At 40.9% G+C, this 17,252-nt stretch overlaps 1 protein-coding gene and 1 pseudogene across 1 annotated transcript in view; both read left to right on the top strand.

Annotated features, from left to right (window-relative positions):
* The window catches only part of Xkr4 (XK related 4), a 313,896-nt gene that overhangs the window by 141,531 nt on the left and 155,113 nt on the right, over window positions 1–17,252 (top strand). The gene's annotated exons all lie outside the window — the stretch shown is intronic.
* On the top strand, window positions 7,047–7,563 carry LOC130887852 (60S ribosomal protein L22-like; annotated as a pseudogene).

Raw genomic sequence — 17,252 nt, 5'->3', positions numbered from 1 at the left:
TAAACATTGTTACAGTAGGAAATGCTTCCCTTGTGACCCCCTTGTCATGTGTGCATTCTTTCCTCCCCCTTATGTTTTCATGCCAATGGGACTATCTGACCATCACAAGTTTTTAAATCTGTTTCTGAAGCAATGCATCAAATGTATAAAGGTAGCAACATTATTACTAAGAGCCAAGTAGGTTTCCCTGGCTTTGCACTGTGTTTTTGTTCTGTCCAAGTTTCCTAATATTAAGGCCATGCTTTGGAATCCTGTATCAGGAACATGTCAATGAGCGTAGCAGCATCCTCCTTGAGTGTTGCATCGGGAGCTCTGGGGAGAATTAACTAACCTTTTTGTGCTTGTGGGAACCATGTTCCTCCTTTCTTCTGACCCCAGTGGAGTTTTCTCTCTGGACACTAAGGCCTTAGGCTCACACCTGGCTATGCTGTCAGTACCGAATAAATTTACAAATGGGAAAAAATCCACTAGGTAAACTCACTCAATCCAGATTGTCCTAAACACAAATGTTTGGTTACTAAAAGTCCTGCTGTTACTTAGCTCGCCCATGTCCACGTTACAACAGCAGCGTTTCTCTCTTTCTCTCTCCCTTCCTCCCTCCCTCTCTCTCTCATCCTCAGGTTACGGTCCCTAGCTCCGCTCTCCTCACTTTTTTGAGACATTGAAATCACTAAAAGGCACCACTTTAGCTAACAGTTTCCTTGACTGCTCCGTATGTGTTAACATTCATTGTTGTGATAGAATACCTGAAATAATCAGCATTTAAAGAAGAAAGTAAAAACTTAAGTTGGCATACAGTGTCAGTTTCAATCCATTACTGCTTCATTGTACTACATCAGGTCTGTGGTGAGGCAGAATATCATGGAGAGGCGCACTACGTCAGAAGGCCCGTATCCCAGTGTCCCCACAGGCATGCCTACAATGACCTACTTCCTCCACTGTGTCCTTTCACCTCTCAACAGAACCTCAGGCTGGAGACCAACCCTTCAGCCTGCTGAGAGAAAGCACTTACACCATATGACTACTGATATGCAATTCCCCTCCGTATGCTGTGAATACCATTGGCTAGTAAAGAAACTGCTTTGGACCTATTGCAGCACAGAATAGGGCAAGGTGGAAATTCTAAGCAGATAGAGGAGGAGAAAGTAGGCAGAGTCAGAGAGAAGCCATGTAGCCACCAGAGGAGACAGACACTGGACGCCAGACAGAACTTTCCTGTAGGTCACAACCATGTGTTGATACATGGATTAATAGAGATGGGTAAATTTAAGATGTAAGAGCTAGTGAGGAATACGTTAGAGTCATTGGCCAAGCAGGGTTGCAATTAATATAGTTTCAGTGTGATTATTTCAGGTCTGGGCTGCCGGGAAACGCGTGAGCAGCCTAGACGATGACAGAGTCCTAATGCTGCGCTTTGGCCTGCCGGTTCATAATCATTACTAAGGGCTTAGATCACTTTGAACTCATAGGATATCTGAATTGTTTTCAAAAAAGTATTTGATTTTAGATGTAAAAACAACAATTACTCAGATGCCATTATGTGAACTAAGGCTTTATTGAAAATAAAAGTAAAACTGGAAAACAGTAATAAGTAATCACTCTACTAGATAAAATATTACCATTCGTTTAGGTCTAAAGACTCCAAAATTGTTCACTAAAATCTCTATCCATTTCCCAGTGAACATCAAACTGAAATCTCCCAATGAAAAGCTCTAAGTTGGTCCCAAAAGATTTTATTCTAAATTTGAACTAAAAGTTTTGTCAAACTATACTATACAAAAAGTGTCTTGGTCTACCACCTTCTGATTTGCTTGAGGGAGAAAACAGATTTTTCACGAAGTCCATGCTTTTTGTTTGTTTGTTTCTCTTTCTTTTCCTTTCTTTTCTTTTTTGTTTTTTTGCTTTCTGTTTTTTGAAACAAGGTTACTCTGTAGCTTTGAAGCCTGTCCTGAAACTAGCTCTTACGGATCAGGATGGCCTCTCACTCATAGAGATCTGCCTGCCTCTGCCTCCCAAGTGCTGGGATTAAAGGCATGTGTCATCACTGCTCAGCAGAGTCCATGATTTTTAAGTGACAATGGTACAATAGAAAATGCAACCTTTATTTGCCTCTAGGAGAAATTATAGAATTTCTTTGGGTTTTATTCTTACCCTCACTTAGTATCTGGCTATTATCTTTCCGAAGAATATTTTAAAAATAAGTACTTTTATATTTTTACATCAAATTATTAGTTTGTGGAAATAGTGATTTGACCTAAATTATAATCTAAAAATCTCAATTGATTTCTGTTGACAAAATTAATTTACTCATCAAATAGACACTCATGCCCATTAAAAGACGTTAGTTCAGCAGCAATGTAAAGGAAGATGTGTGCCCAGGAAGATGGCAGAGGAGGAATTGGAGGTTTAAAATAGGATGTGGGAAGCTCCTACAGTTGAAACTTAGATGGCCAAATGCTTACTCGGATGGAAACTTTAGAAAGCTCCCTGTCATAAACCGTAAGCATTGTGGTCAGTGTTATTTCGCTGGCGTGTAGAAAGGAAAGAGGAACATAGACTTGTCAAGACTCGTTCCTGACTTGGGGGGAACAGAAAATGTTTATCTATGAGATGTGTGAAGTCCCTTCTCCTTTCCATGTTGTGGAATATTGGCTTGTTCTGCCAAAATCTTCCCAAGCATCTTCAATGCCTGCCCTCAAACGTGAAGCCTGTGTGGACAAGCAACTCTGCATGATTTCGTGCATAGCACTGAATATTCCAAAACCAATCTGGCTAAGGAACTTTGGGGCTCCTTTTGGCTCTTCCTTGACTAAATGATTCTTCCCAGGAGGTGGGCAGGGCCAGCAGCTTTCTACCACCAGCTCTGTGAAGCTGCTGGCTCCACTCTGGAGAAAGAGGCTAGTGCCATGGCACCGCTTCTGTTCCTTAAATGCTCATGATAATGACATGTGTTACCTTTACAAACTCAGTATGTGGCTGAGAGCTTCACCTGCCCGACATTTGGGAGACCTAGAGAAGACCTCAGAATTCACAGAGTTCAAGGCCCCCTTTGGAGTATCAGGTCTACCACCCACTGTGCTGAGGCACAAGCTGTTCTAAAACCAGAATCCTGTCTGTCAACTTTACAAGTCAACATTTCCTTACAAGTCTGCAAGGCGGATGACAAACCCCCTAGTGTGTGTGAAAGTGCTTTACAAACTGTAAAGGGCTGTGCATATGTTAACTGTGACTTTGATTAAAAGTATCTAGTAAATGAGCTCTGGAATCTAAGCTACCACCCCAACAGTCAGGGAGCAGACTGTCATGTATGTTCCTGGAGCAGAAATGTCACTTATATTTTCCTCTAGGTAAAAGACATTGCAGAACCTTCTTTCTCATAGTTAAGCTTATAATTAGCAAGGCACATTTCTGCAATTGAAGTGTGTGTGTGTGTGTGTGTGTGTGTGTGTGTGTATGTTTATGTATTTGTAGGTGCTATTCTTAAAGTTTGCACACAACTCCTGCTTATCAGCCTTGGGTCAGGAGTGAGGCCAGCCTATGTCACAGCTGGTGATACTGAGACATTACTAAGAAAGAGAAAGGAGACAACACCAGGGGTTGCCTATGTCAGTTTGTAATGTGATAAATCCAAATGGTGCCTCTTTGGGGCTGAACCTCCTGCCTACCAACCCTTCTGTGATTCCTCAGTGAAGACTGGCTGGGAACAGAAGTTGAATACGGGTACCTTATAGGTGCAAAAATATACTCTTTTTCTTCCATCTCAAACTGATGACTGGAGAATAATCTATCCATGACTTCTCTCATAAGATATATAGAGATTTTAGTCATGACAAGATAAGAGAAAAAGTATAGGAATCATACCTATAAATATGCTAACTTTTATAATATGACATCTCATTGGCATCTATAAACATTATCTTAAAATTTGATAATTGGCTGGTATTTTTTTTAAAGATTTTTTATTTATTATGTATATAGGTTTCTTCCTTCATGTATTCTGCAGTACAGAAGAGGACACCAGATCTTATTACAGATGGTTGTGAGCCACCATGTGGTTGCTGGGAATTGAACTCAGGACCTCTGGAAGAGCAGCCAGTGCTCTATTCCTCTGAGCCACCTCTCCAGCCCCTGGCTGGTATGTTTTTTAAAACGAATATTTCTTTTATCCTAATTTCCATGGCTCAGAAATTCAGAATTAGCATAACAGAGTGCTTTCTGGCTAAGAGAGCCACGAGATTGCTGAGAACCCAAAACTGCATCATGCAAAGACTTGACTGAGTTACAGAATCCATTTCTCAATGACTTCACTTAGAAGGCTATTGACAGAGCTCATCTCTCCGAACACTATTGACCTCTTTGCTATATGGCTGCTTAAATATCTTCAGAGCATTTCAGTTAGCTTCTCCCAAACCATGACCAGTGGGATTAGCAACAATTTTTGTGAACTGGTCATGTGGTGTAGTGGTGTCAGATGAGACTCATAACAACCCTTTAGCCCTGTTCCATTCTTAAGAGCAAGTCACTGCATATAGATCTATGGGGCCATGGTTAGTCCTCACTGTCCTTCACAGCAGTATGAGGGTTTGAATTCAGCCCCTCTCTCATACAAGGCAAGCACATCTCCATTTGGACAATGACTTAAGTCTGGGCACTGAGAAATAACCTCGTCCTTATCTTCTGGTGGAATTAAGAGAGGCTCTAGAAATTCCTGAAATACTGCTGACTCTGTGCCTCTAAAGGGTTCTGCAGAGAGCCCTGCTCACCTAGGTCAGGAAGAGCTATGGTGTTTGTTTCTATGGGAATGAATTCCTACAGATGTTGTCTGATTATCCCCAGGCTCTGCACCTTAGGCAGCAACTGTGAAATGGATGATTCTGAAAGGCAAAAGGACAGAATAGGAGAGAGCAGTCATCCCCACCAAGAGTGTCTTAGAGGGCCTGGAGACAGGGAGGGTAGAATTGCCTAGGAGCAAACATGGAGTTCACAGAAACAGGAAGTGGGTCAGTCGGGAGCCCTGGAACACGTGTCTCAGTAGATGTTCCTGCTCCTGTGATAGAAAGCCATGACCAAAGAACCAGTATAAAGGGTTAATTTCAGCTCAGAATGGAAGGGCAGTCAGGAGAGCAGAAGTTTGAAAGTGCTGGTCATGTGATGTACAGTTAGGGAGAGAAAGCAATACACTCTGCTGCTGCTCCACTCACTTTCTCCATTTCATAGAGTTCAAGAGCCCCTGCCCAGGGAAGAGCCCCACCCACAACTAAGATGGGTCTTCCTACATCCGTTAACAGAACCAAATTAATAGCCACATTCCCATATAAAGGTCCATCCCCCAATCATTCTGGATTCAGCCAAGTGGACAGTTCACACTAATCATCCTTGCCTGCTTCATCTCCAAGGCTGCTACCCGACAGCAGAAGGGTCCATGCTCTTATTTTTCTATTCTAAGTGTCAAAAGCAGGAGTCCACCAGAGACTTTGCTCCAAGGGTAACCTAGAGGTTGTGTCTTACAGAAAGAGCCTACAGTGAGCCTGGAGAGAACAAACCAGCAAAGCTAATAAAGATACCTGGCCACCAGTTTTATCCAGATGAAGCAGAGATGGGCCTCTCGAATGACACAGAAAGACTTAGACATTGTAAAATATTAAAAAATATCATTACTTTTAACAAAAAAAATTTGAAATATAGAGAAGCAGATTAGAAATGCAGATGTGGGAGTTCAAACTACATGTTTAGTTGATCAGATGCTACGGGGTATGAAGTTCAAGGTCAGACTTGGAAATGCATTTAGATCTTGGCATACTACAGTGCTAGGGACCTCCAATCTGTGTACTCATTCTGACATGCATGCAGGCTTCAGCAATCTCAGCACCCAGAATGCCAAGATGCTTCGACTTCTGAGAAAGCCCTGGGATTCTAGGCAACAAACTAAAAGAAACGGGACATCCAGCTGTGCCCTATGCTCCCCAGAGGCCTCTGAGCTATGGCATCCCTTGGTAGCTCTGGACAATGACCTGCTGGGATTTCCTCCCCTTAGCATCTTTGCTTTCCCCAAAGGCTTCCTACCTCCAAACCAAGCTAGAAAACTGGAGAGCATTCTGCCATACTGTTCGAACCCAAGGAATCTCACTACACAGAGCAAAGAGCACCCCCACCGCTGCTCTTTCTTCTTGTATATCCAAGAAGATGAAGGGCAATTGCTGTCTGTTTTCCGGGCACTGTGTCCTCTCCAAAGGAATGCTCGGCATTCAGCCCCACACAAAGGCTGCAATTCAGCTTGCCAGGGCTAAGGGAGAAAGGGAGAGAAAGAGCTCTGCCGTATGTGAAGAACTCAATGCCTGGTGACTTAATTGTAGGCTTTGCTGTTTTGCAGTTAATTAAAAAATAATAGCCAAACGTGTTGCCAAGAAAAGGAAGCGATGTAAAATTCATTTAATTCACTTAAGAACTTTATGCTCAAATTTTCCAAAGTAGCGCTTCTATAATGGCTCCTGAAGGTGCTCTCTGGAATAAAACCAGATATTTTAATTCACTTGTAAAAGTAATTTCAGCCTCACCCTCATGTTGTGCCAAATAATAATGAATTTTATAGTTGGAGAAAATTTAAGCTGAATATGGAGCAAAATCTCTTAAAGTAGACATCCGTTGGTTTCTCCAACTGTCATTTTTGTCTATTGTATTTTTAACTCCACTTTTCATTTGAAGAAAGTTGCAAAACGTGCTACTGTAAGAAATAATAGCGAGAAATTCTCATTTGTTTGATTCTGTTGTTCCCAACGGTCAAATCTTGAAAAGCTTGATTATGATATCTGAACAGGAGAGTCCTCGTGTTGTCCTTTGCAGCCACTCTCAGTTCCCACTTGTCACTCACAGTTTTAATTGTGGCAGCAACTAATCCATTCTTCACGCAAAACACATTAAATGACAGGAGACACGGCTCTGCCTGTGAAGTGCTTGCTGACCAAACATAAGAAACTGAGTTCGTATTCCCAGCTATCCCCAGCAATTGTATAAAGAACTGCATGCTTTTTTCTGCCTCCTCTTCCGCCATGGCGCTTGTGAAAAAGCTTGCGGCGAAGAGGGGCAAAAAAAAAAAAAAAAAAAAAAAAAAAAAAAAGAAGAAGAAGAAGAAGAAGAAGAAGAAGAAGAAGAAGAAGAAGAAGAAGAAGAAGAAGAAGAAGCAGGTTTTGAAGTTGACCCTTGATTGCATTCACCATGTAGAAGATGGGATCCGGACGCTGCTAATTTCGAGCAGTTCCTCCAAGAGAGAATCAAGGTGAACAACAAAGCTGGGAATCTCGGCGGAGGGGTTGTGACCATCGAACGGAGCAAGAGCAAGATCACTGTCACTTCCGAGGTGCCTTTCTCCAAAAGGTATTTGAAATATCTCACCAAAAAAATATTTGAAGAAGAACAATCTCCGAGACTGGTTGCGTGTTGTCGCCAACAGCAAAGAGAGCTATGAGCTGCTTTACTTCCAGATTAACCAGGATGAAGAGGAGGAGGAGGATTACGACGCATTGGTCTGGAATGTTTTGTATTAATTCATAAATAAAATTTAGGAACAAAAAAAAAAAGAGCCGCGTGCTTGCCATATGCTTGCCATATGCCTGGAATTCTAACTCGTGGAGGCAGACACAGGAAGATCACTGGGGCTGACTGGGCAGTCAGTCCAGCCAAACTGGTGAGTTCCATATCAGTGAGATACCTTGGCCCAAAACAGAATGTGGACAGATATTGAGGGAGATAGCCCTTACCAGCCTTTGGCGGCCACAAGCAGTACATACACATGCATTCACACCCACAGGCTCTTGTGCCTGCAGGTGAACATGTATGCATGTGCACACTGTAGGCTCAGTGTACAAATAAAGGCACATAGCTTATAACTTTTGAGACTTGATCTATTTCTTTTCACCAGGCATAGTTACCTAGAGATCCAACCAAATCGCGGCACATGTCAGCAGTCTGATCTTTCTACGGCCAAGTGAGTTTGGTTTATGTTTCTCTAACAGGTTAATGGTGAGGGACACCTTTTCTCATACTTATTTGGCATTTTTATATCCATACAAGTTGAAAGTCTTTTCATTTTTGTTAATTCTATCTGTATTATTTTTATTATGTATATTCTAGATATTAGTCCTTAGCCAGATATTTAGTTTGTAAATACTTTATTTTAAATTTTATATTCATTGATTGATTTGACCTCTACTGCGTGCTGGTGGAGGTGAGATGACAGCTTGAAGAAATCAAGCTGTGGACCCTGGGAACAGAACTAGGATGATCAGACTTAGTATCGCTAAGCCACCCAACAGCTCATAAGTAGTCTTCTACATTGTGGGTTCTTTGAAGAGTAAAATTTGTAGTTTTATGCAAATTACTTCATTAATCTTCCTTTGTGGTTCACATCTTTGGTATCAAATTTAAGAACCAAAGTTTGCCTACTTCTAAATCCAAGAAAAAAAATCTCCTTTGTTCATTATAATTTTGAGAACATCGTGTTCACATTCAAAATTCGGGTGCACTTCAAATTGGTTTATTTGTAAATGTTAAAATGTGATGCATAGCCTGGAGTGGATTTTACTTTACTGCATTTTTTTTTCTTTCTTTTCTCAGTACTCACTGGGCCTAAGTGTATGGTTCCGTGTGCTGCACCTCCAATGACTCTTTCTAGTGGTACCCAAATGATTACTAATGCTAAGCCTAGAAACCGAGTCAGCAGACTAAACTGGCTGTTCTCTGTTAGAACAGTGTCCAGCTAGTCTCCTTACTTTGCCTGTCCTTCTAAATGTTAGGGTAATCCTGTCTCAGTCACAAACAGTTTTGCAGGGATAGCTGTAGACACATTTAAACCCATATGTCGATTTGGGGGAAATTGCCATCTTTACCATGCCTGTCTTCTAATGCCATGCCATCGTCAGCCTCCCACGTTGCTGAGAACACTGTTCTTACTAGGACCATGAAGACCTAAGAGCTTCAGGTTGTCATCGTGGACACACACCTAGGTGCTTCGCCCCATGTGAATGGTTGTGAGAGGCTGGCTTCAGCATCCGGTATTCATTGTTGCCCAGTGGGAACACTACTTCTCTCTGCTCTGCAGCTGGCAGAACTGACCTCAGAACGCAAGAAAGATTTGCTTTAGTATTCATTTTAGGTTCAGTGAGACATTTCACTTAGACAATGAATGTGTTGGCTACAAACAGGAACCCAGTAGATGGGTTTGTAGATGCTCAGATCAAGTTGCAGAAGTGACTTCTACTCTAATGTTGCTGATTTTTCCTTCCCTATTAAAGATAGATGTTGGCTTTTACAGATTATTTTTCTCATGCAGTTGATATGATTTTATGATTCCCTATCCTTAAACTATTAAACTGATTATATTAATATTCAAATATAAAACAATCTTACATCTCTAGAATAAACTCTACTGATTATGATGCATTTTTTATGCTACTTAGTTCTACTTGTCAATATTTTGCTAAAGAATTTGAGTCTATTATTTAAAATGCATATTGATTTGTAATTTGATTTCTGTGTGTTCTAGCTCGCCCTAGTTTTAGAATAAGGTAACACCAGTGTTATAAAATGAACCAGAAAGGTTCTGAACCAGAAAGGTTTTTTCACAGAAACAGGAAAGACAAATATCTTAAAATTGATATGGTATCACCAAAGACCCCAGATAGCCAAAGCAATTCTGGAACAAAAAGAATAATACTGGAAGAATTGCCATAAATGATCTAAAGTTATCCTCAAAATTGTAGTTTAAAATGACAAATTTGTTTTTTTAAACAATTATAGGATTTTCAAATTATAGTCCATGTGAGTGAGTTTCGGGAGGTTCTCATTTGGTTCACAACATCCAGGTGTCAGACTTCATGGTGTGCGCTGTTCATGCCTTCTCTTTTCATCATGACACCTGTTCTCATTCTTTATTATATTTTGCTGAGAATTTCATAAATAAATAGAATTCTTTGGTCAAATCTACATGTAGTCCTTCACTTCTAATCCCTTTCCTATCCCCGCCCCCCGACTATGATTTCCTCCCCACATCTTATCTCCCTTTTTAAAAACACACCAACTCCATGGAGCATAGCATGTGTGTTTATGGGTGCAGGACTATCCACTGGAACATTGGTAATCTCTCAGGGCCCACATCCCTGAAGAAAACGTCCCTCTTCCCCTCCAGTAGCCATCAATTCCCAACAGCTTTTCAGCTAGGGGGGAGCTTCAGGAACCTCTCCTTCTTTCACACTGGGATTTCAGCTGTCTTGATCTTGTATAGATCTTGTGCATATAGTCATAGATTTTATAAGTTCATGCATGCATCAACTTTGTCCTATCCAACAATATTTTCCCCCTGTGGATATCCACTCCCTCTGGCTCTGACAAAGGTTTGCCCCTCTTCCATGATGATCGTTGAGGCCATGGTGTAGTACAGAGTTGAGCACTGGAAAGTATCTTCTTCTCTGTACATTGACTACTTAATGATTATACCATCTGCTGGGTTATAATCTGTGGGGAGAGTATAGAATTAGGGGCCAGTTATTGTTTCTTCTCTTTTCTGCAGAAATGTCTTTTTTATTTAAAAGTGTTAATTTTACATACCAACCACAGTTCCCTCTGCCTCACCTCCTTCCACTCTCCCCTCTTCCCCAACCCAACCCTCCATTTACTCCTCAGAAAGGGTAAGGCCTCCCTCCCCTGGTGAGTGAACGAAGTATGGCATATCAAGTGGAGGCAGGATCAAGCCCCTCCTCCCCTGTATCAAGGCTGATCAAGGTAACCCTCCATAAGGAATGGGTTCCAAAAAGCCAGCTCATACACTAGCGATAAATCCCGGTTCATTGCCAGTGTCCCCACAGACTGCCCAAGTCACAGAACTGTCACCCACATTCAGAGGGTATAGTTCGATCCAATGCAGGTTCCCCAGCTGTCAGTCCAGACTCAGTGAGCTCCCACTAGCTCAGGGCAGCTGTTTCTGTGGGTCTCCCTATCATGATCTTGACCCCTTTGCTCACTTAATCCATCCTCCCTCTCTTCGACTGGACCCCGGGAGCTTGGCCCAGTAGTTAGCTGTGAATCTCTACACCTGCTTCCATCAGTTGCTGGATGAAGGTTCAATAACAATTAGAGTGGTCATCAATCTGATTACAGGGAAAAACCAGTTGGGCATCCTCTCCACTACCAGAAGTATCTTTTAACATCCTCTGGAGCAGCTAAATTGTGCTGTCCCACTATGGGCAGGGAAGTGTAGATAAGTTATTGGGCAGAACCTAATAGCTTGGCCATAATTACTTGTTAAAACCCTAAACAACTCATTTCAGCGATCACAGACTTTCATATCTTTTCCAATGCCTGGATGTTATTTTCCTTGTGGAGGAAATGAAGATGAAACCTAGAAGTCCATTGATGGAACCACTTCCTTTGAAAATTTAGAGAATTAATGGACAACAATGACTCTTATTTGACTGAAACTACTAAACTCTATGTCCTGATATGATCAGAAGATATATATTACACCTTTAAATAGAAACTCCCTAACGCCATATAATATCATTGGAGACCCCAAAAATGGGAAAATTAAAAAGAAAATTGAAATGCAGCCAGCAATTCTCATACTCACTGCAGCTTTTGCTTCGTGTCAAACACATGATTATGGAGACAGGTGGGAGATACTTAAAGAAAGAACACTGCTTATACTGGAGAGATGGCTAGAAGTTATGATTGCATTCTGTTTTTGCAAAGAACCTGAGTTAAGCTCCCAGCACAAGTGTCAAGTTACTCATAATTGGGCTTAACTCCAGCTCCAAAAAAATTTGCCATCTTTGGTCTCCAGCAGGGACCTTCATCTCATGTACACTTAAAAACACATAATTAAAAATTAAAATTAATATTTTAAAAGAAAGAAAGAACACAAGTATACATAAAAATAACAATGGAATTGTTCCAGTAATAATTCTGAGTTCTCCATCCTTCAACTTTCAGTTATATGCCCCTGAGCTATGCTATCAATTTCTAGGCTATCAATTTCCTCATCGGTGAGGTAAGAAAGAGAAAATGTCTTTTGAAGTATCTTCTGGGTTGAAGTACATAATATATTGGTGCTTCAAGGAGCTCTTCCTGTCTTGGATTGGAGTTTGGGATCGTCTCAGACTAATGACAGGATTACTGCAATATTCTAATCAAGGCAAGAGAGAAAAAGGCTCTGAGTTCTGTGAAATATACTTAGTAGGGACTGTAAAAACAACAAATCTGATGAAAAAGCAGTATAGACTCCAATTTTACAAATGAAGACAAGTCCAACATAAACTAACATTTGCAATCAATTTTTAGGGAGAATAAAGTATTCAGTTAAGGCAAGATGGAGTGCCATGATGTACAGCTACATAACATATTTGTTAAAAATCAGTCTGTGCCTGATACTCAGCCAAGGTTGGACCAGGAAGACTCTTGCCCTCAAAGCCCGTACAACAACACACTGCTGCTATAGAGAATTCTGGATTTAGGACTTTGAGATTTAGCGTAGAGAATTATGTAATGTAGTGGTGAATTACAGAATCATGTCCTTATAGAGAAAAGACCAGGATTGCCATTTTACTGAGAAACTGATGAAAATAAAGAAAGGAGAACTGGAGAATGGTCAAGACTCTTCAAACTTTAAAATTTTGTGGATAGTTTTTTCTCTTAAAAAAATGCAAGATCAGCCTCTTTAGATATATGGGCAATCAAACAATCTAAGACATCTCTCAAGAGGGCTTTGTCTGGATGATTCTTATCCCTCAGACATCTCCAGCCAGACCTCTTGGGTACAAGTTTTCTTCTCTTTATCTTCATGTTTACAGCATAATTTTCTGGCTTTTATCCAGAAGCATTTCTTAAACTAAATGAATTTAATAGAAAATAAAATACAAAACGGCTCTTTTCAGAGAACAGAAATATTTAATCCTTTCCCCCACATTAGGTTTTTGCTTTGTCCTTAGAGCCTGGTTTGAGACTCATGAGTGTGCAGTCACGATTTGTTTGTGTGTTCACCACACTGGTCCTGCGGTGAGGGGAGGAAGCAGAGCATTGAGAGAGAAAAAGACACCAAAGGCCACATCTCAGAATAGATAGTCATCTGGAGCTCCAACATTTCTGGAGTCTATCTTGTGACTAATTCAAAATTATTCTTTATCATAATTCTGTTGATATTGCTAGGGATGGAACCTTGGACAATTAACGCAAGTGCCGAGGCCCACCCTCTGCCCACCGTAGTATTTCTTTCCAGGGTCGAGAAGTGCTGACGGAAGTGCATCATTCAGAAACTCCTTCAATACAATATTTATACTGTAAGAATTCTATAGCACCTTCAATGTTAGCATGTATATGCTAAAAATAATACTGAGAACAGAAACCCTCACATCTACTCAGCCAACATTACAAAGCTGGAATCAAAGAATCCTAGAACTCCTCTTTTAATTTTTATAAAAATAATTTTAGTCTCATAGAAAAGTCACCAGAATAGATGGATTTCCTATGTCTTTTCACCCAAATTCGACAAAATTAACCCTGGTTATTACTCTTTTTCTCTCTTCTTTGTTCTTGCTCCGGCTCTCACACTCCCTTCATATTTATGTATTCACATATATGTATGCATTAACATGGTATAAACATATTTAGCATCATATAACTGTATATGCACACATATTCATGTACATAAAATTTATTTTTCCATGCCATAGATCTGAGATGTCATGAACCTTAATCCTTTAATACTTGGTGAGTATTCTGAGGAAAAGTGCTGTGCTCCAATGTGACAGTCATCCAAGAAATTAACACTGATCCAAATCCACCGTGATCTGCCCCACCTAGTCCATGTTCTTCAGTCACACAACTCTTGGAGCATCTTCGCTTGTTTAGGATGGTGTCCAGCCTATACCCACTTACTGCATTCAGTCCTCACATTTCTTCCATCTAAAACAGGTTTTTCTCCCTGTCTTTCATTCCTGACATTTTGGAAAGCACCAGTCAGTGATTTTACAGAATGATTCTCAAAACAGATTTGTCTGGCTCTGCTAATTTTAATAAGTAGGTGCTAATAAGTACCCACTGGGAAAAAAATAGAGGATAAAAATACTCCTGGCATCATGAACAGCACAAGACAAAGAAAGAAAAATAGCCTTGTCACAAATGAGGAGATGATGGAGGCTGAGTGTGCCCTGATTGTCATTTGAGGAGGTAAAGGACACAGTGAGGTACAAGCCTTGAGACCGAGAGTTGGCTCCTCCAGAGGCCAAAGTGATCAGAACGTGAGCTTGATCCTGAAAGGGATGGGAATCACTAAGTAACGTCAGTTGAGGATATGGTAGTTTTGTTTCTAAGAAGCAAATGCCTTAAAATAGTTCAGTACCTAGAAATGAGAGAGAGAGTACAGCTAATGACACCAGAGTTCAGATCAAATAAACACGGACTGAACTGGTTAGGACAGAAGATGGAGCACACTGGGGAAAATGTAGGAGGAAATTAGAGGGACAATGAGTAATGAATAGAGGTGACACTTGTGACTGCAAAAATAACCCCATGAGCAAACGGCCAGATTCTTAATCTACCAAGGCTGGGAACACACAGGAAGCCTCTGGTGGCAGAAGAGACTGGAAACGGTTGTGGACATTGTATCTGTTACTTTTCTGCTGCCGTGATCAAAGACAATAACCAAAAGAAACTTTGAGATGAAAGTGTTTATTTTGGCTTAAGTTTCCTGAGGGGTAAAAGTTTCTCATGGACGGCAGATGTAGCAGCAGGAGCAGGAAGCTGAGAGGCTGTAGCTCAGCGGCACATGCAAGGAGCAGAAAGAACAAACTGGAAGTGGGGGTGTGCCTATCAACTCTCAAAGCCCATCCCTAGTGACATACTTCCTGCAGCAAGTCTCCATATTTTAAAAGTTTCATACTCTCTCCACCACCAAACGGGGACAAAATGTCCAAATCCATGAGCTTCTGGGGGACGTTTCTCATTCAAACCAAGTAGATATGTTTTTGAAGTGTATATGGGGAAAATGGGGGATGCCTAAGGAGAGGGATTTGAACCAGAGAGGCAGAGTTAGTCATCATGAGTCATTATGATCTCACAGTTACTGGGAAACTGAGCAAGAGGAGATTCTCCAGGAGAGAGGAGACTTCCTGGAGAAGAGAACTGGAGACTGGGGAAACCAGCAGTGCTACTAGCAGTTTTGATCGTCTGGGAACTTAAGTAGCCACAGGTTTGTGGCCACCCTCAGTTGATGGGATCGGTTTTCCAGCAGTACATTATAGCTCTCTAAGAGGGAACAAGGCAAATCAATTTCTTTGGGCTGGAGGTCAGCCAAGTGGAAGGCGGGGCTCAACAAAGGGAAGGAATTGAAACCATCAGTCAATGAACAACTTAAATGATGGAGAACAGACTCTAGACTGCAAAGGAGGGGTAAGATATGGAGACGGGAACTGAACAATGAGTTCCGGGAAGCTCTAGGAGTCAAACAAAAGTATCAGGAACTGTGCTTGAATAACAATGAGGGTATTGCTTATAGAAGATCTGAATCAGAGAATGGGATACATGTAGAATCCGGATTTCTTGAGTAGACTTTTCTGTCTAGTTTTGGGATAGCTAGCTCAAGTGGAGTGACATAAATTGCAAGATGAAATAAATCGAGTATGACCACAGTTTGGATATGGCTTTTTCTCTCTAAATTCATGTTAAATGTGATCCCCTCTGGAATGGTATTGAGATGAGGTAGAAACTGTGAAGGAGGGAGGCGTGGTTCTACCTTCACAAAGATGCTCTTGTTAAGAAGAGTCAACCCTTGGGTTTTGCCTATTCTTTATAAATCTCTCAGTCTCAGGCATCCTGCTATAGCCATGTAAAACAAATTACGGCAATAGTGATACAAATGTTTGGACAGTGAAGAATTTGGGAATAAAAAGGACATCTATAAACCAGTAACCAAAGAGTTCAATGTATCATTGAAAGAGGTGGTAGAGTGGCATTCATGTGTGGACATTTCTGAAAAGAGGGGAGAGACGCTGGGCTGTCTTCCATGTGGCATTCACCAATGTAGGGTAAAGAAATGTTTTCTCTTGAGAGCCTGCAAGACAAAAGTCAAGACAGCATAGTGACCTCCCACACAACAAGGACGATGACCACCTGCACTCAAGAACTTCCAGGAGAATAAGACTTCCGGAGGTCAATGATAGTGTAGGAGGAGAAAATGGGTGAGAACAGGTTGACACCAGCGAGGCTAAAATCACATTTTAAGAATAATTGTGATGAGATGGGGTCCAAAATCTTCTCCCACTTTCTCAGCAATGTTTCGCTAACAGAGACAGGAGTATACTTACAATGTCAGGAATAATAAAAGGGAGATTATTAAATGCTTAAATAAAGTTAATAAAATTTAAAATATTTTTTATTTTTTGTAGGGAATAAGATCAGAAAAAGTAGGAAGTGAAGAGGTGGTCAAATTCTAATCAGCTAATAAAGACAGGGAGCCAAGGAGAAGATCTAGACCCAGATGTTCATATATAGCATAGTGGAAGTAAAATTCTACTCCACCGTGCCACATGTTGAGTCTTTAAGTGGCCACACACAGTCTACCACCATGCTGGGCAGCATAGACTAAAAGCTTTTCACTCGTGAAGAAGGAGCGTGACCCCAGAGCAAGAACACTGACCTAGGCAGATTGGGCCCCGATGCTCCTGGAGTGAGGATTTCCGGAAATGAATGTCATTGTTCTAGAAAATCTAGAGATGATAAAGTCAGAGCAGTCCTGCAGAGAGTTTCTCATCTCTTCCAAATTAGCCTGAAAGGTCCATGACTCATAACAATGACCTGATGTATGATGTAGTCCCGTAAAATTTTATCTCCAGGGCTATCATAGCCATTTTTGCTCATAAAAATGTACTCTGTATCATGGACCACAAAGTCAGCTAATAGAGAATCTCTCAGAAAGTATATCCATGACTAGACAATGCACAGCTCTATGGTTTGGTACTGGAGATGCTGAATTTGTGCTTAGGGTATGTCATTTAGCAACTCCAGTTTTCAGACCTTATTTACCCAAATTGGATGCAATAACCTCACAATAGTCATGAGGTTATACATTTTAAATATTGTGCAAAAATAATTATCACCAAACATCAAATGCAATGACTTGTGACTAATACAAGCTTGTGACTAATGCCAGTACTATGTGGAAAGGAGCCTGATGGGGTTCAGTAACTTTGTTTTTTGATCAACTTAACTCA

This window comes from Chionomys nivalis, chromosome 16, assembly GCF_950005125.1.
Source record: "Chionomys nivalis chromosome 16, mChiNiv1.1, whole genome shotgun sequence".
Classification (NCBI taxonomy): Eukaryota; Metazoa; Chordata; class Mammalia; order Rodentia; family Cricetidae; genus Chionomys; species Chionomys nivalis.
Note: the sequence above shows the minus strand (reverse complement) of the source record. Positions and strands in the feature narration are given on the sequence as shown.